The 17,086-nt window shown below is 35.5% G+C and overlaps 1 protein-coding gene across 3 annotated transcripts in view; it reads right to left on the bottom strand.

Moving 5' to 3' along the window:
* The window catches only part of SYT1 (synaptotagmin 1), a 359,307-nt gene that overhangs the window by 260,202 nt on the left and 82,019 nt on the right, over window positions 1–17,086 (bottom strand). The gene's annotated exons all lie outside the window — the stretch shown is intronic.

The following is a 17,086-nucleotide window of genomic DNA, read 5'->3' as shown; positions in this document are numbered from 1 at the left end:
TTGGGTTTTACTAATATTCTAACCCAATTTTATTTATCATTCACATTAATGTTAGAATGGGCTGAAATTAATTACATAAACTTTGCCAATATGATTTGCATATGAGAAAAATTTAATACAGAAAATACTGCCAAAGTGGGGAAGCAAGACAGGAATATGGGCAGAGGACAGTAGTGTGAAATTTCATGTAGTAAGTGCTATTTTTCTGGTGGAAGTATACCAAGACCACCATAGACCTTCATTCAGGTAACATGGTAAAAAGCACTGGTGGTCACATGTACAGAGTCATGTGTAACAGCTGTTTGCAAAGGCTACTACAGCCTTACGGTGCATAAGCAAGGGGATTACTTATAAATCAAGAGAAATAATGGTTCCATTAAATAAAATCCTCATGTCATACGCTATATCTAACTTCTCTGGGTTTTAATCTTTGCAATACCTGTATATATTATTTTAAAGGCTTAGTCTCTGAGCTTGAGCTTTCCATAAAGCAGATAAAAGTGACTTAGCCATTTACCTTTTCAATGGCAAAAATGTGATCAAGGCAATCTTCCAATAGACAGCATTCAAGAGAGGATCAAACTTAAAGAAACTTGTTTATTCTGCAGGGTGGGAGAATGTGTATGAGTTGAAATACTCTTAAGACAGAAAGATATAGTAGCAGCTATTAAAAGGAAATCTGATGAACTCAACTAAAATTTATGTCAGTAAGTTATGAGCTACTATCTAACTAATAAGAAAAAATAAATATACTGATTGCAAAGGAAACATCTTTAGACAACCAAACTGGTCAGCCTTTGACATGCAAGCTACTTTTCTACATGCTCAAAACACTTATCTCTCTGAAGACAAACTTATTCTAAAAGCATATTCATTTAGCAGGTAATAAGAAAGTCATGTATTTTTAAGACCTACTGTAACTGACGATTATCGGGTTGGCTTCTAAGCTCAAACTGTAAAGGCAACCTAGGTATCTTTTGCTAACTTTTGCCCTGCTAGCTGTCCAAATGTTCTACCTATTTAAGCTGAAATGGATGACTTGGACTTGTAGCTGAATTCGCTACTGGAGTCAGTCAGAAAACACTGCTGTTGAGGCAAAGAGAAGTAAAAAAAAATATCTGTTTATCAGAATCTAAAACAAGTTGGAAATTCCCTTTTTAGAGTATAACTGGTAATTAAAAAAAAAACAAAACAAAACTGAACAAAACACAAGCTACAGGCATATGCTATATACCAATCTTAAAGTGCTGTTAACAGTTCAGGATACTAAAGTGAAGGACATTCAAATTCTTTAACAGAAAGGGCCTGGAGAGCTTATCTGGAAATTAAAAGGCTATGTTATGGTGAAAGACTTTAAGAGTTCTGAATCTGTTCAGTATTTAAAAGGGTGAAATGGTCATAGCAGGTACTGGTGAACCTGAAATAGTACTGCACAGATTATAAATGCAGCAGAATGAAAAAAAAAAAAAAAAAAAAAAAAAAAAAGATAGGATAAGAAGACAGAAAAGGAAGTAATTTACCCAAAGAAGGGGATATCATAAGTCTCTAAGTTGTACAGGAAGCACTGGAACATATGAAACTAGTGAAAAAAAAAATGTTAAGAGGATTGACGGTTGCTTCAATTTCAGTATCACTTTGCCAGCTGGTAAACTGGCTGCATATAAATCTATAAAGGCAACTGGATGGAGTTCGTGAATCTGTATATTTTCCTCAACTTTCACATCTGCTAGTATATAGTCAGAGCAATTTGGATTGTTTGTCTAAGCAGAGTTTTACCTGCCTGAAATTTTAACAACACAACATACACATTTGTTTGGTATTTCATGGACGAAAGCAGGACCTGTTACTGTAACATCTCTTTTTCTAACTTGTTCAGGATCTCATGCTTTTAATGGGAAGGAAATCCAATGGACTTAGACTTATTTCTTCTCTCCTTTACCTTTTTGTGTGTGTATGTGTGTGTGTTTATTAACTAAAGCATCTTCCTACTAAAGCTCTATTACTTGTTGTTTGTGACACTGTCATTCTTGTCATACTGACTCCATTTCTTGCTCCTATTCCATCCTATTTCAATAATATGTTTGCTGTTCCATGAGCATTCCACATTGAAGGACCTTCAACTGCACCTGCCATTTTACTATCCATCTCACAGTCCTATCTTCATCCCTTACCTTTCTGAACAATTTTTAAACATAGTTTTACAGGTTCCTTATAAAATGCATATATATGTTCATCTTTCCTTACCAGTGTTTTCTACTATACTGATCAGTTCTTAGACGTCTTAAATCCTGCTACCCTAACATTTCTAGATCCTTTCATATTGCTGTTTACACTCTTTTTCTTAACATATTTTACAGAATCTGTCATCCTGTGGCTTAGCATTCACTCACCTAACTTTTGCCTTACAGTTTCTCTTTCTCTATTGTACTGTATTCTCCCACTTTTTAATCTCTCCGGCAAAAATTGTGTGGATTCAGCTATAATTTGTGTCAATAGCTCACCATTCTCTGTTACACGTTTGACTTTCTTTACAATGTATTGCTCTACATGGCCTGTTAGCAGCTGCAACTTACTGTGCCTACTCCAGAAAAACTTTGCCTTCTCTAAATCCTTTCTTTCTTGGTACTTATAATCTTGCCTTTCTCCTCAGCTCTTGCTCATCTTTCACAAGCCTCTCCTGATCTATTTTTCAGATCTTGTTTCTTACTTATTCAACAAAAACAGGCTTATCAAAATGATCACATCTTCTAGTTCTTGACTTTAAAACTTCTTTCAAGCTGCTCCCAAACAATGCGATCTTTATCGGGTCCCAACATAACCATAAATAATCCATTTTGCGAATCACAAACTCTTAACTCTAAGCTCAATTTCTACTGCAACACTGTATAGTAATGAAAAATTAAACCATAAGGAAACATTTCCCATAGACTTCTAAGTGCATCGTTTATCTGCAAGAGACTGTTTTCAGTGAGTGGGAAGCAAGAAAGAGCCAATATTGTCTTGCATCTACTGAGGGTTCTAATACACAATGGATCTGAATACACGGCATCTGGAAGGCACCAGCTGGAAGGCACCATTCCTATCTCAATAGGAAATTCCACTCATAAGCTAATGATGCTCCAATGTGAGTCTTTTGGTGACAATAGAAGACTATTCCCATCACACTAATAGCAACCAACCTTCTAACACTAGCCTGAAGTAATTTGTGGACATTTTTACATATGCTTGTTCTTGAACATTCCAATTTAAGTATTTCATACATACTAAAAGGTAAGGAGGGCAAATAAGGTTTACCATACAAAGAGAAAATAAAGACTGAAATTTTGTCCCTACAGGAAAAAAAAAAAAAAAAAAAAAGTGTGGAGGAGATTTGAAAAAACTTTCTTTTTGGACAGTCTTATCTTTCGTAACCTTACACCAAACACTGCCAGACATTAACAGAGACATAGGTGTTGGTACCTCAAATTAAAAATTAACCACAGTCAGTTAAAGTGAAAGGAAAAAAAATACACAAGAGGAAGAGTGGAGAAAGACAAACTTGGTCTTATCTTCAGATCATCAACTAAGATTATTAATACAAATGAGAAAGAAAAACTAAATGAGATTAGAAATACATTCCTATGAGAAGTACCGCTAACAAGAAATATCATCTGTTAGAGCAAGAATGAAGAAAAATACTTTTAAAAGTAAGTGATGTACAAGTGTGACAGACTATACCACTAGGGATCAGATGATATCTATGCAACACATTCTAATTCTTCTGAATACACAAACCTTGTAATATATTGTCTGCTATATATGCATTTCTTATATATACATGTATATTATATATATGTGTGTGTGTGTGTGTGTAATACATATTTCATACTAGGTTGCAGTCTTCTGCCAAAACATTGGCTCCATGCAGTATGTAAAAAGTAATTTCTAACTGTAATATATATATTTTTTCTGGATGGAACTCTCAGTAGATACAAGACGATCACCTCTTTGTTGTTCCCCACCCATTGAAAACATTCCTGAGCTTTCTGCTAATAAAAATCTAAACAAATCTCATGCCACAACAAGGAAAATTAGAGTATTAAAAAGAAAAAAATTACATTAAATATTTTTTACTTCATAGAGGTTTTAATTAATTATTATATTATTATTTACATTATTAATTAATTATTACATTATTGAATTCATATTTGACATGTTTACTTTTTTGTCAAATGTAAATTCACTAGCTGATTAATAGCTAGACTGGGTGAAGGAACCTCAACTTCAAACGTTAAAAAGGTTTAACATTTACAGACTGAAATTAAATGTACTTTGAATGCTTGCACGATATTAGTCTACCACTACCTATATTTAATGTTGTGAAGCCTACCCAAGAGAAAATTGAGCTCCTATAATATGATGTAAAGCATTTTTATTTCACTTATTTGAAATAGACATTACTGTTGCTGAACTTCTTTTGAAACCAACCATAAATATGAAGAACTACTTATTTTCTGTATTATTGACTCTCTAAATATGGCATGAGATACGTTATGGCTGTGCTTGCAATATAGAAAAAAATATAATCTCACAAATGATCTCTGAATCCACATTTATCTCCATATAATCAACAGACTGCTAAACATTAACACATGCCTATATGTACACACATACATACACATATGTGATCAGGTTGAAAAATCTATGCCTACATGTATACATTGATTACACACATACCTTTCCTGCAAGACAGAAAAAATGTAACTGTAGAGGTATTCAATATATACACACATATCCGCAAACAAGATTTTAATGAACAAGCTAATAATTTAGAAAGAACTTTAACTGCTGTTATTACTGCCTTCTTATTTCTTAGAATGGGCAAAGGACATTCTTCTGCGATTCCTATAAGAATTTAGCAGCAAAGACATTGTGATCATCAAATACATGTAGTGTTTAGCAAGGCTTTAATACATGCATTACCAATGTTGACATGGAATATTAACTGAATAAGGTGGAGACAAAAGTTCAGGGGAATTCAATAAATACAGAATCAGATTGTTTACAGTATAGTCACCTAAATACTGAAGCTGATGCTCAAGTCACATAGTTTCAACATCACCAAACAAAGAAGGTACTAAAAAGATTATTCTAAACATATTTTCAAGAATAGGCATAGATAGATTTTACTCATTGAGTCAGATGCAGCATACTCAATCCTTCATCTTGAAGCTAGAAACATATTGCTATCCAAAACCATACCTGCAAGACAGAGTAAGTTATTCATGAAAGTAAATTATGAAGAATGAGTAGAAAGCATATGGCATGGCAAGTTTTAAATTACAACTCCAACTAACCTACTGGGACACCGCTCTGACATGTTTTATTCCCTCACAAAACTGAACACTTCCATAAAATTTCTTCCCAAATTCACATCTAGAGTGAAACTATTTGAAAGTGTTTTTAATTTAGCATTTTTGTAGCATAACAGACACTGTACATACAAGATTTATTAAATAATAATTTGGAAAATTTCTGCTGTGCTTGGAATTATAAACATGTAAATTCTTTCATTAAGCATCTCAATAAAAAGATTTAAAGAAAAATTACACAATGCTGAGTTTTTCTAATGCTAACCTTTTGGCTTATCCTATCCCTCTTAATCAACACAAATGAAACATTCTTACAGTTTTTAAAATAGAATAAAATTCTGTTAAAAAGCATGGGAAAAGAAAAAATAGATTACACGCATGCCTTTCCTGCAAGACAGAAAAAATGTAACTGTATTGATAATTGATAAAATAAGCTACTCTACTATTTATCTATTATTATTTGTTACCCATTATAATTATTTGTACTTATCCCCTCTTTCATATCCTATTATTTTTGCTGCTTTCTGTAAATCACCAGGTTGGGTAGGTGCAAGATAACAAATCATGACAAAGATGTTTACAGATGTAACTGACTATTCATGTTTTAAGATAGAGAAGTCTTACCCAGTTTCACATACTTGTGCTGGATAGGTAGGAAAAGTGGATGGTAGGACCTTGCACTTGGCCTTGTTGAACCTCATGAGGTTCACACAGGCCCATCTCTCAAGCCTGCCCAGGTCCCTCTAGATGACATCCCTTCCCTTCTGCATGTTGACTGCATCACACAGCTTGGCAGCATCAGCAAACTTGCTGGGGGTGCACTTGATCCCACTGTCCATGTCACTGACAAAGGTATTAAACAGCGCTGGTCTCAATACAGGCTTCTGAGGAAAACCACTTGGTACTGATCTCCACCTGGACATTGAGCCATTGACTGCAAGTCTTTGAGTATGACCATCCATCCAATTAAAATTCCTTACACTCTGAGTGGTCCGTCCATCCATTCATGGCTCTCCAATTTAGAGACAGGATATCATGTGGGACAGCGGCAAATAGTTTGCACAAGACCAAGTAGATGATGTCAGTTGCTCTTCCCTTCTCCACCAGTGCTGTAACCCTGTTGTAGAAGGCCATGAGATTTGTCATGCATGGCTTAGTGAAGCCACACTGGATGTCACCAATCACCTCCTTATTTTCCATGTGCCTTAGCATAGTTTCCAGAAGGATCTGCTCCATGATCTTGCTGGGCATGGAGGAGAGATTGACTGACCTGTATTTCCCTGGATCTTCCTTTTTATCCTTCTTAAAAATAGGGGTTATGTTTCCCCTCTTCCAGTCTGTGGGAACTTTACCTGATTGCCACAACTTCTCAGATATGGTGGATAAATAGAACAAATAAGATCAAATAAGGACACCCTTCAAGAAGTCTGTACAATTTTCTACCTCTTCATGTTTATAGAGTTCACATACTTCACTGGCAAATTTCTTACAACTGTAAACAAGCATAAGAAATTTGGTATGTGACCCTTTTGGGGAATGTGAGTTATTTCCCACTGAGAAATTACCTATTGTTTAATAGAAAGTCATTGATCTCTGCCCACCACCTGCTTAGTGCAACTGCTTATTTAACACATTGGATGATAGCAACACTTTATCTCAGAAATTACCCTTGCTGAAGCTAATGAATATCATGTTGTAATTTTAACTAGATTCAGATTTATTGCTAGCCCTAGCCAAGCACTGAGTTCATTAGTTGCTGACAGTGACTAGCATGTTTGGCTAGCATCTTAATCCAAAAATTGGTCCACTGAAATAAATAAAACCAAACATACAAAAGTTGGCTCAACAACTCTCAGGTGGGATACAATGTGTATTTCAAGGTGTCATCCTTTCAAGAGATCTCTATACAACACTTGGGTTTGATTAAGAAATTTCATTTAGGATGCTTTTATGATACTAATTTGTAGAAACATATCCCCATCTGTAAACCTGGTTAATCAGAGGGCCTGGCTGTGATGCCTATATGAAATATTGAGTAACTGGTAATCTTTTCTGAAGAGAAAAAAGAACTCATATATTCCACTCAAAATTACTTATATATGAGTGAGGCATCCTCCCATCCTATAAAGACTTTGTAATTCAGGAAACACCTGACTGAGGAATTTACAGATTCAAAAGAATACCACCTGTCACAAGTTATATAGAAAATTGCTACCCAGGCACCTGTACCTCTCTTACATCCTTCCCATTGACAGGAAATGTACTGATTAGTAACAGAAGCAGCTGAATTGCAGAAACCAAACAGACTGGGAAACTGGCAGCTTAGCATTTTCTATCCAACTTCCTCATGCTGCTCAAGAACAAACATGCCTGAGCAGCCATAAGCATAAGCCTGCATTATACAAACACAGCTGCACACATGAAGTTTCTCATACCTACTATGTAACGTTATCCACTCAAGAACACAGGGAATAAAGGGAATGTATTAATACAGAATTAACAGTTTGGTTGCTGGTGGAAAAAGAGGTAGCACAATGCACAGCAGCAGAGAGATTAAAAAGAGAAGATACATTTTTTATATTTGTACATTACTGTAGGGTAAACAACTGTTTATTTCCTAAGTGATTTCTGAGCTTACAAATATATCAGGCATACCCTCATATATGAATTATGTATTTGCAGCAGTGGAATGAAATTTTGCGGCCAACACCCTTCATTTGTAACTAGTTTGTGCTGAAACAATTTGTCAATCTTATTTAATGGCTGCTATTTCCTGCAGTACAAGGACACTCTAACTGATGCAGGTTAGAGTTCTCCTGTCAAATAAAAGTAATAACATCTGTCTCTCACAAAATACAGTAAGAGTACCTTGCACCTTTGCTGCCAAAACTAATCTCATATTCTAAGAATACCCACATACTGTCATGTATCTCTTCTGTCTCTGAAAAGCAGAGCTACATTCCCTATTTTTACATTTATAATTTCTCCATAAAAACTGCTATTTTTGTTTTATACCACATTCAGGTTTGCAGAATGGAAAGGAATCCCACTTCACTGCAGCCATCTGTTCCTAATACAGAGGAGATGGACCAAGATGACAAGATGGAAGCTCTCTCCTGTCTCCACCTGCTCCCTGCAGTGGAGATTTTTTTTTTTTTTAAGTACTATCTCAGTACACTTTAAACCTTACATGGAAAAGCCAACATACCAGATGACCACGATTGTCCCCCTTGCTTGCTTTTCTCTCAATCACCATAACAGAACCTCCTGTCCATCTTCTCCTATATATGCATACCTAAAAAAAAACACTGTACAGCGTATATCACATGTCCTCTCCTGGACACCACCATCTGGGGGTAAAGAGTGACATTTGCTTGCTGCCAAGTTTTTTTGAGTTTAGTACAAGCTGCACTACCTCATCTGCTTTGGCCAGGAAATTCCCTGTTGACATTATAACCCACTTGGAAGCCACCACACAAGTTGGACCTAGTAAGGGAACAGAAATGCTAAAACCCTTAGATACTCAATACGTTTCCTCCGTCTAGGGAAAATATATCATCCCTTGTCACTGGGTATACATCTTCCTCACCTGTGACCAATTTATCAAGGGTATGGTTTATCCACAGCTGTACCCACCTCACCTTTTCCTTTAAATAAGCTGTTAAATGTGATTAACTCAGAAAAAAAATATTTCTCTCTCTGCTTCTCCTGAGACACAGGCTGCACCATACTCATGAACTGACTCTTCTGTGGCACACAACACAGCTCAAACTTGTTTATTGCATATATCAAAACCTATCAACAGCCTATCAGAAAGCCAAAAATATTTTTAGTTTTCCTCACAATATAGAGCAGATTGACACTGGTCTTATGTTCAGATTAGATGTCCTGCTAAGGAAGCATACAATCTCCAATCAGTACTGAATCTACCTACCGAGGCGAGGAGCCACAAAGTCAAAACGCTGTAATAAGACCACTCTGCACATGTAGCACTGTAAAATCAATAAAGACATATGTTCAAAAAAAAAAGATATTGTGTCTTCTAAAGAAACATATATATCTGTATTTTATGGAGTATCTAATATACCATGCAGAGTAAATCTTCTTCCATGGTTTGTAACATGATTTCAACAACCTCAGAAATTATTTTAAGTTTTATCAATTCCATTCTAGCCTAGAGTGTTATCTCTTTGTACTATGTTTTTCTACAATTATGTGGTCTTATAATGGAGGCTTTTAAAATGAAAATGGAAATGATTTCTGATGCACTAAAGAGTAACTTTTTAAATTACATGATTTAGATAATTCCTATTTTGAGAATCTCTGATCATAAATACCTTAAAATTTGAAAAGCAAATACTGCAAACTCAGTTTCTTTTGGCAGGTTTGGGTTGGACACAGAACAAAAAATACCTTAAAAATATTTTGGTGATTCTTCTATAATCCTGGTGCCAGACTTACTTTTTTCACCAATTTTTCTCTCTCAAATAATTACCTTTTTTTTTTTTCTGATTCAAAGTTATAGTATTTTATCAACTGACATTGTAATTTTACTTTTTCAAAACAAAATAAAACAAACATAATATACATTTTTCAAAATCATTACTATTAGGTGCCTAACTTGTTCTTTGAACAACAGTCCAGAGAGGAACATATTCTGGCTGCCACAGCTACCGTCATGGAAAGTGTGGAACTACAGAGCCAAGGAGGCTTAGACAACTGAGACACATCATGCAGAGTGCACTGTACATTTGATAAGTGCACAGTGGCTTTTCTATGTCAGACAAAATCAGAAATTATTGGACACATTAAACTCTGCATATACTGGAACATAAAACCCACCCAAATCTTGTATTTTTCTGTATGTATGTCTTACCCCCCCAAATACCCCCCACGTGTAATTGCAAGTACACCATGAAGTTATTGTTTATTTCATTATCCACAAGTATCTCACAGACCAAAGTCATGTATTTAAACACGTCTTACATAAAAGCATCCAGTAGTTTCAAACATTTACATTAGAAACTCTAAAGCAAGAGTTATGTTTACAGTTGCTTTATTTATACCCACAGTTCTTTAATGATAGGGCTGTTATACAAACAAGATCAAGTTCCGTGCTTGCAATTCTATATTTTTTTTTCCACCTGACCACTCTTGTCTGTAAAAAATAGATTATAAAGAGTATGTTCCCTCTTTGCACTGGCTTCCTGTTGCTGTCACGTCCTCCAGAGTTTGTGGAATGGACTCAAGCCTTACATACCTTGACGCATCCCATTACTGTAGCTATGAAGAGAGATAACTATGTTGATTAGTAATTAACAATTTATTAAAAGAACTGCCTGGAAAAATAGAACAAATAGTCCCACGAATGAACAAGAATGATCTGTCCTGGCTCAATCCTTGTTCGGACAGTGATTTATTTGGTTTTGTGGACACGTTTACCATCCTAATGCTGCTTTTATGATCTCTGTTTCCTGAGATATCTGAAAAGCTAAGTCTCATGCAAGCCTTGATGGATGTCTGCCTAACTAATGCATGTAGCCATTACTTTGTATTTTCCTTCTTTATTACATTTTCAGAATCAAAAGGAGATAAGCATTACCATGAGCCACCGTTATCAATATCAAGGAGACATACACACAAAAGATGTTTGAACAAAATGAAATTCTACATGTCACTAGTAGACAAGCTGTTGTTGGAAAGTGCCAGATAATTAAATTTAACAGTGAACCACCAATTTTGGACCTCTCACACTGATGTGATCTGTCAGGCACAGATAAGAATTTGTATTTTAAAAATAGACAAAGTTTCATATTGTGTCTTTTTTTTTTTTTTTTTTTTAATATATGTGAGAACAAAATAAACTAGTTGTTTGTACAAACAGTTCTAAACAATATGTCATGCTATAAAGGACAATGTACTGTTTTTGTTGAGTCATCGCGTTTCTAATAACACGAGACATCAATTATAAATAATAAAGCAGGAATCGATGTTTACCCAGTTTATCAAAGAAGTTCTCGGAGAACAGCAGAGGTTGAACTTTGTCTCAGGTCAGTTTCCTACCCCGTGGTCTGGAAAACATCCAGCAACAAGTGGAGAGGTGGGAACTAGAAGGGATAGGGCAGACCTTCCCAGCCCAGAGCAGAGACCTGGCCAGCTGCCTGCTGCATTTCATGAATGCATCCAGAGAGCTCTGGGGGATTTGCCTGTTTTCTGGCACCGATGCCTCTTTTTCGCTTCTAACACATCCTGGACATATAGATTTTGGATTCAATCTAATAGAGAATGCAAGCATTTCTGAGTCTTTTAGAGGAAGGAAAATATATTTTTTTCAGTGCCATATGTGAAAGCTTACAGGCAAAATTTTGTCACAACGGGATCTGTTTAATGAACTTCCTGCATAGCGTGATAGATGGTCCACAAATTGTATTGTGGGAAAAATGAATAACCTACTAGTTTGCATTTTCAGCACAGATTTTCAGACGTACTTAATAGCCGTAATACATTAAACACAAACACAACTTTGTATCTAGCATAAGCACAACCCCGCTGAAAATAAAGAATATTTTCTTAAAATACATAATGAGATTTATTTGTTTTTGTAAGTACAAATCATTTAGAAAGATGAGTTCCCTTGTAATCAGTATTGTTACATTAACATAAAATAGGTGTATTTTAAAAGGGCACATGATGGACACGACACAGCCAGTTCCAGCCTGCTCCAATGGTCCCACCACAGAGCTTGGCTAAGCTCAGCAGCCACCCTGGGGGCATTTAAAGGAAAATGGATTGGGAAAGGGCAAAAATCCCAAACAGTAGAGAGGATTGAGGAAAAAATGTGAGAGAAACAGCCCTGCAGACAGTTCAGTGATTAAGGAGGGCGAGGAGGCTTGGGGCCACATGGAGGTGAGGAGATGGAGGAGTCGTGAGTGAAGGAATGAAGTTGAGCATGAGAAAAAGTGTTGGGTGGAGGCTTGGTGGTGGTGGCTTGCTTTAGTTTGTTTGGTTTTTGTTTGTTTCCCACCATCCAAATCTATTTTAATCATCAATAAATTAAATTGGTTGCTGATTTTATCTCAACCTATGAGCTTCTCTCCTGTCCTGCTGCTGAGGTAGAGTGAGAGAGTGGCTGAGTGGGTGTCTGACATTCAACCAAGATCAGCCACAATCAAGACACTGGGGAATCAAGCCTGGGAACTGATTTTACTAATTTGGGTAAAATTAGTCCAATTGCAGGAAAGTGAATGGAGTTCATTATTCATTAAAGTGCTAAGCATGCTTGCGACGTGACTGTCATTTGCTACACGGAAGGTAAATGATGGTGTCTGGACACATTTCCTCCATCCTTCTTCTGTGAAGGCTGAGTTCTGGAGTGCTTTCAGGAGATACTTAAACATATTTAAGGTTTTGCTGCTGCCAAAATAGATGAGATCCTGCCCTACTTCCCACACATCACCACACTATTCCTTGTGTGTCAGCAATAAGGCTGATCTGGCTGAAAACTACTCTGTTAATGTTTAGTGCTGGAACAAAGATCATCACTTCCAGAAAAAGTGCAGTTTTAGATGATCGTAAAACTATAACCTTGGTCTTTTCCAAGGTCATAACTCCAATGTACCTCAGAAAATATTTGCCCTTGGAAAGTGTTTACTGAAACAAGAAATAATTGCAGATAGTCATACATTACAGGGGATCCTCAGAATTAATTCAAAAGAATTATTTCAAAAAATGTGTGACCTCCTGCAGTAGTTACATGGAACGTACTTTGCTGTATGAAAAAAAAAAATCCTATCCACATATCCACTTATGTTGCTCTATGTATGTTTTTTCTTTCCATTGGAATCTTGCAAGAAATTAATGTTACAATTCTTGTTACAATGCAAATCCCAAGTGATTCTCATTTCTGCAGGCTTCTTCCTGTAGGAATCTGGTGGACCTTCTATCCAGACAGTTAAGAATGTTAATATTCTTCCCAGGTATGAAGTACACTATAAAGTACACTTGTAGATATATTCTTTCCCCATAAATCTTTTTTTTTTTTTTTTTTTCCCTCCCCCAAGTGTTTTTAGTTTATTTTCTGCCTGCCAAAAAGTAAGGAAAAGTCATGTTCCCCCTGCCAACTCCCCTCCTCCAAAAAAAAGCAGGAATATGAAGTCTATTTTCTGACCATCACTGGTGCTGAGGTTGACTGGGAGAAACAGCAGGGACCCCAAGTACCACCTCTGGCTCAGTGAGCTGACTGTTTGATTGTTCTCATTTTATTTAACTGCTATGTATAATTGCTGCTGTTTTAGACTGTAACACAATAAATGCAGCACTGTGGGAAGAAAGAAACCTTTTTTACACCAGCAATTTCATTCTCTTCCTTATAGGGAAGAGAATAGTAAGACCTGCATTTAACTATATTACTTTGTGAAAATTTAATTTTCCCACAAAAAATCGTTTGGTATGTCTGATTTATCCTCAATTGCCAAACCCCAGAAATCTCATTGCAACCTATGTTGCCAGTATAAGGTAGTAAGCTACTTTCAACTAAGGAGGTTATACACACTTAAATAAATTTCAATAGATTAACTGAAGTAAATTTTTCATTACTGTTCTCTGTATTTTCAATAGATTCATGCACCACAGACCTATATAAAAATCAATTTTCATTGTTCCTTAAAAGGTTTACCTTTAAGATGGAAATGATTACAGAACACAAGATGTATCCATCTACAGCCTAGGGACTTTAATTTATCAGTGGAATGTTGGCTCCCAGAAAAGAAATTAAGTATTACATCAGAAAAATAAACAAGCAAAAGTTAAAAATACAGGAAAAAAAAGGAATTGTAATAATATTTATTGTGTGACAGCCTTTTCTCTGAGACAGGTCTGCAAACTGTGGCAACTTTGTGTAACCTATAATTTTGGTGTTCACTGGAACAATGCTTTAGTGCTTGTTTCTTGAATACTCCCATGATAATGTGAACATCTTTCTAGTAGATAGTACTTTGTTGTCCAGGAAATCTAGAAAGGTAATACAATTATATATATACATATATATATATACACACACACATATATATATATAAGGCATAAGTTGGAAACTGTTTTTTTCCCCCCTCAACCAACTTAGAGAATACACAGGGAATATCAGGGAACACAGGGAACCTTGTGAAGAGTTTAATATTAGTTTATAAGATACTTTCTTTTTAGTGAGGTATACTATGTATAAACCCTAAAATTAATTATCAGTTCTCTCCTCCAGTCAAATTCACTGATTGAAATGAAATTTCATTTGTAGTTCTGCATGTTCCATCATAGTTAGTGGTGTTTTACTAGCAGGAGAGTGAAATGGGTATTCCAGGATTTGTTCTTGTTTTCCTGAATGGTCTAGAAGCAAAATACTGCTAACGCAATAAAATAAGAAAAATTTGTGAGAGCTTTGCTATAAACTGGAATGTTTTTCTTTTGCACTTAATGGGGTCAGAGTACTGAAAGTAGTTGGATTGGGGCCTCCATCATTTACAGCCTTCCTACAGGGATTCTCTTAGTGGTGACCCACACAACGTTTCTTGAATAGCCAAACCAACTACAATGGAAGTAATAGCTCCTGTAATAGGAGAACAGCTTTCATTTTGGTTACTATAGTCAAAACAAACAAACAAAAAAAAAAACAAAATAACACCAAAATCAACTGACCAGAAATATGTATAAAAGGAAAGAAGAGACACTACATCTAAAACACCTGAAGGAATATTGTTAGTATTTTAATGGATTTTTAAATAGGAAGATCTGTAATGTATAACTATCTGCAATTATTTCTTGTTTCAGTAAACACTTTCCAATACTCAGCAAGTCTCAAAAGGTGTTTCCTCATGACTCTGCTTATTAAAGCATCCCCTTTAACCCACTTTGTAGTTTCCTCAATATTGTTGTATTGTCTATATATAATACGTTACCAAAGAAGTTCTATAAATTGGATGACAGAGTAAGAAGCATTTCTAGTTCCGATTTGTGTAACAGATCCTCAGGTTTTATTGCATTTTTTTAAAGTGCTTGCTGTAGATTTTTTGAAAAGTTCTTGGGGTCATTCTTATTGAATTTTTGCTTTGATTTGCTTCTTCATTTTGTATTTACCTTATAGTCAACTTTATTCTATTTCACATTCCTAAGAACCCTATTTTAGCTCCTGGGTTTATGTGGATAATCTCTTTAGTAGCAATCCACCTCAGGGCACAAGACAGTCCAACGTGCATGCAAGTCCTTGAAGTTATTGTTCAAATGGAAATTCAGATCCCCAAACATTTGCATTGATTTAAATTAATTTGAGTTATCTATAATAACAGATTTAAACATTGGTGATTTACTCCCAGACACATTCATAGACAGTATCTCATATTCTCAGAAGAAACTGTTTGTAACTTAGACATGCAGGATAGTGAACTGAGATGAAAATTAATTTTATCACTGTGATGAACACACTACTACCCCAATCAAAATTCATTTGCAAGTTTTGGTGGAACAGGAACAGATGCTGGGGAATTAGAAAATATATATATTTTTTTCTCCAATCTCTCTATTTCTCTCCCCTCTTTTTCCATATTCAGCACAGTGCTGTTCTCTCCCCTCTTTTTCCACATTCAGCACAGTGCTGTACTGTGTTTTACTATCAAAAATAAAAGGTAAGCTTTGGACAAAGTGACAGCCACCACTAAAGTCATACATCAAGAGTTAGTTTCACAACAATCTGCTTTACAACACAAAAGAATAGTAGTATTCTTTCCAAGTGAGTTATTTTCCTTGGGGACAATTTACTTTGAGGACATATTGCTTTGCATTTTCTTATGGCTTTTCACTTGTTTTGTGAACTTTCATTGAAAGGTGCCCTGAAATTTCATTGTCTTTATATGTTGTTGCTTTTCATTTGACCTGTGAATGATCTCCACTTCCACATGCTCTCTGTGAAACATCTGCACAAACAAACAGAAAAAGTACAAAAAGCTCTAACCCAAATGAAGTATTGAAGCCCTTGTATAGGGGTGGTGTAAACAATTAATTGGTATGGGAACTGTGACATGCAAATGGAAGCCCCATAAATATCTTCAGACTATACAGCAACTGTTTTCATCTATTAAGAAGATGGTTTTAGTGCAATGTTTCACTGAAATTGCATCAAGCCTGGCAATTATAAGGAATCTTAACAGAACAAGATTGTTTCTCTTACTCTCCTCATCCCTGGAGGAAACATCAAAGCAATTGGGTGAAGACAGGCTATCTAGGCTAGAGCAAGAAATGCTGTTTAGGTGTAACATATTCAGAAAAGTATCCAAGCAATTTCCTAACTATTAGAAATTAACCAAAGAAGCTGTTGTTATCAATTCAAGAAGTACAAAGCTAAATAGCATAGTAATAAATTTTCAGTGTTTGATTGTTGACACATTTTTAGATGAAGCAGTAGCAGTGGCAATATAATAATTTCCAAACGTTTTATTACCAAAACAATAGCATTTAATCACCTTGGAGCATCCCTAAATAAAATAAAATAAAATAAAATAAAATAAAATAAAATAAAATAAAATGTTCCATTTCCCATCACAGTAGTTAAACAGACATGTAAATTAGAGGGATGGAGAGGACTTTTGCTTACTAATATCTACGAAGTCTATGCATTTTCACTTACTGCCTTTCAAAAAAGAATAATAGCCTCCTATCAATGAAATTAACTTACAGGAAATAAAGACTTCATCAGT

The sequence above is a fragment of the Aythya fuligula genome, chromosome 1 (assembly GCF_009819795.1).
Source record: "Aythya fuligula isolate bAytFul2 chromosome 1, bAytFul2.pri, whole genome shotgun sequence".
Lineage (NCBI taxonomy): Eukaryota > Metazoa > Chordata > Aves > Anseriformes > Anatidae > Aythya > Aythya fuligula.
The sequence above is the reverse complement of the archived record's forward strand: the minus strand, read 5'-3'. Positions and strand labels throughout refer to the sequence as shown.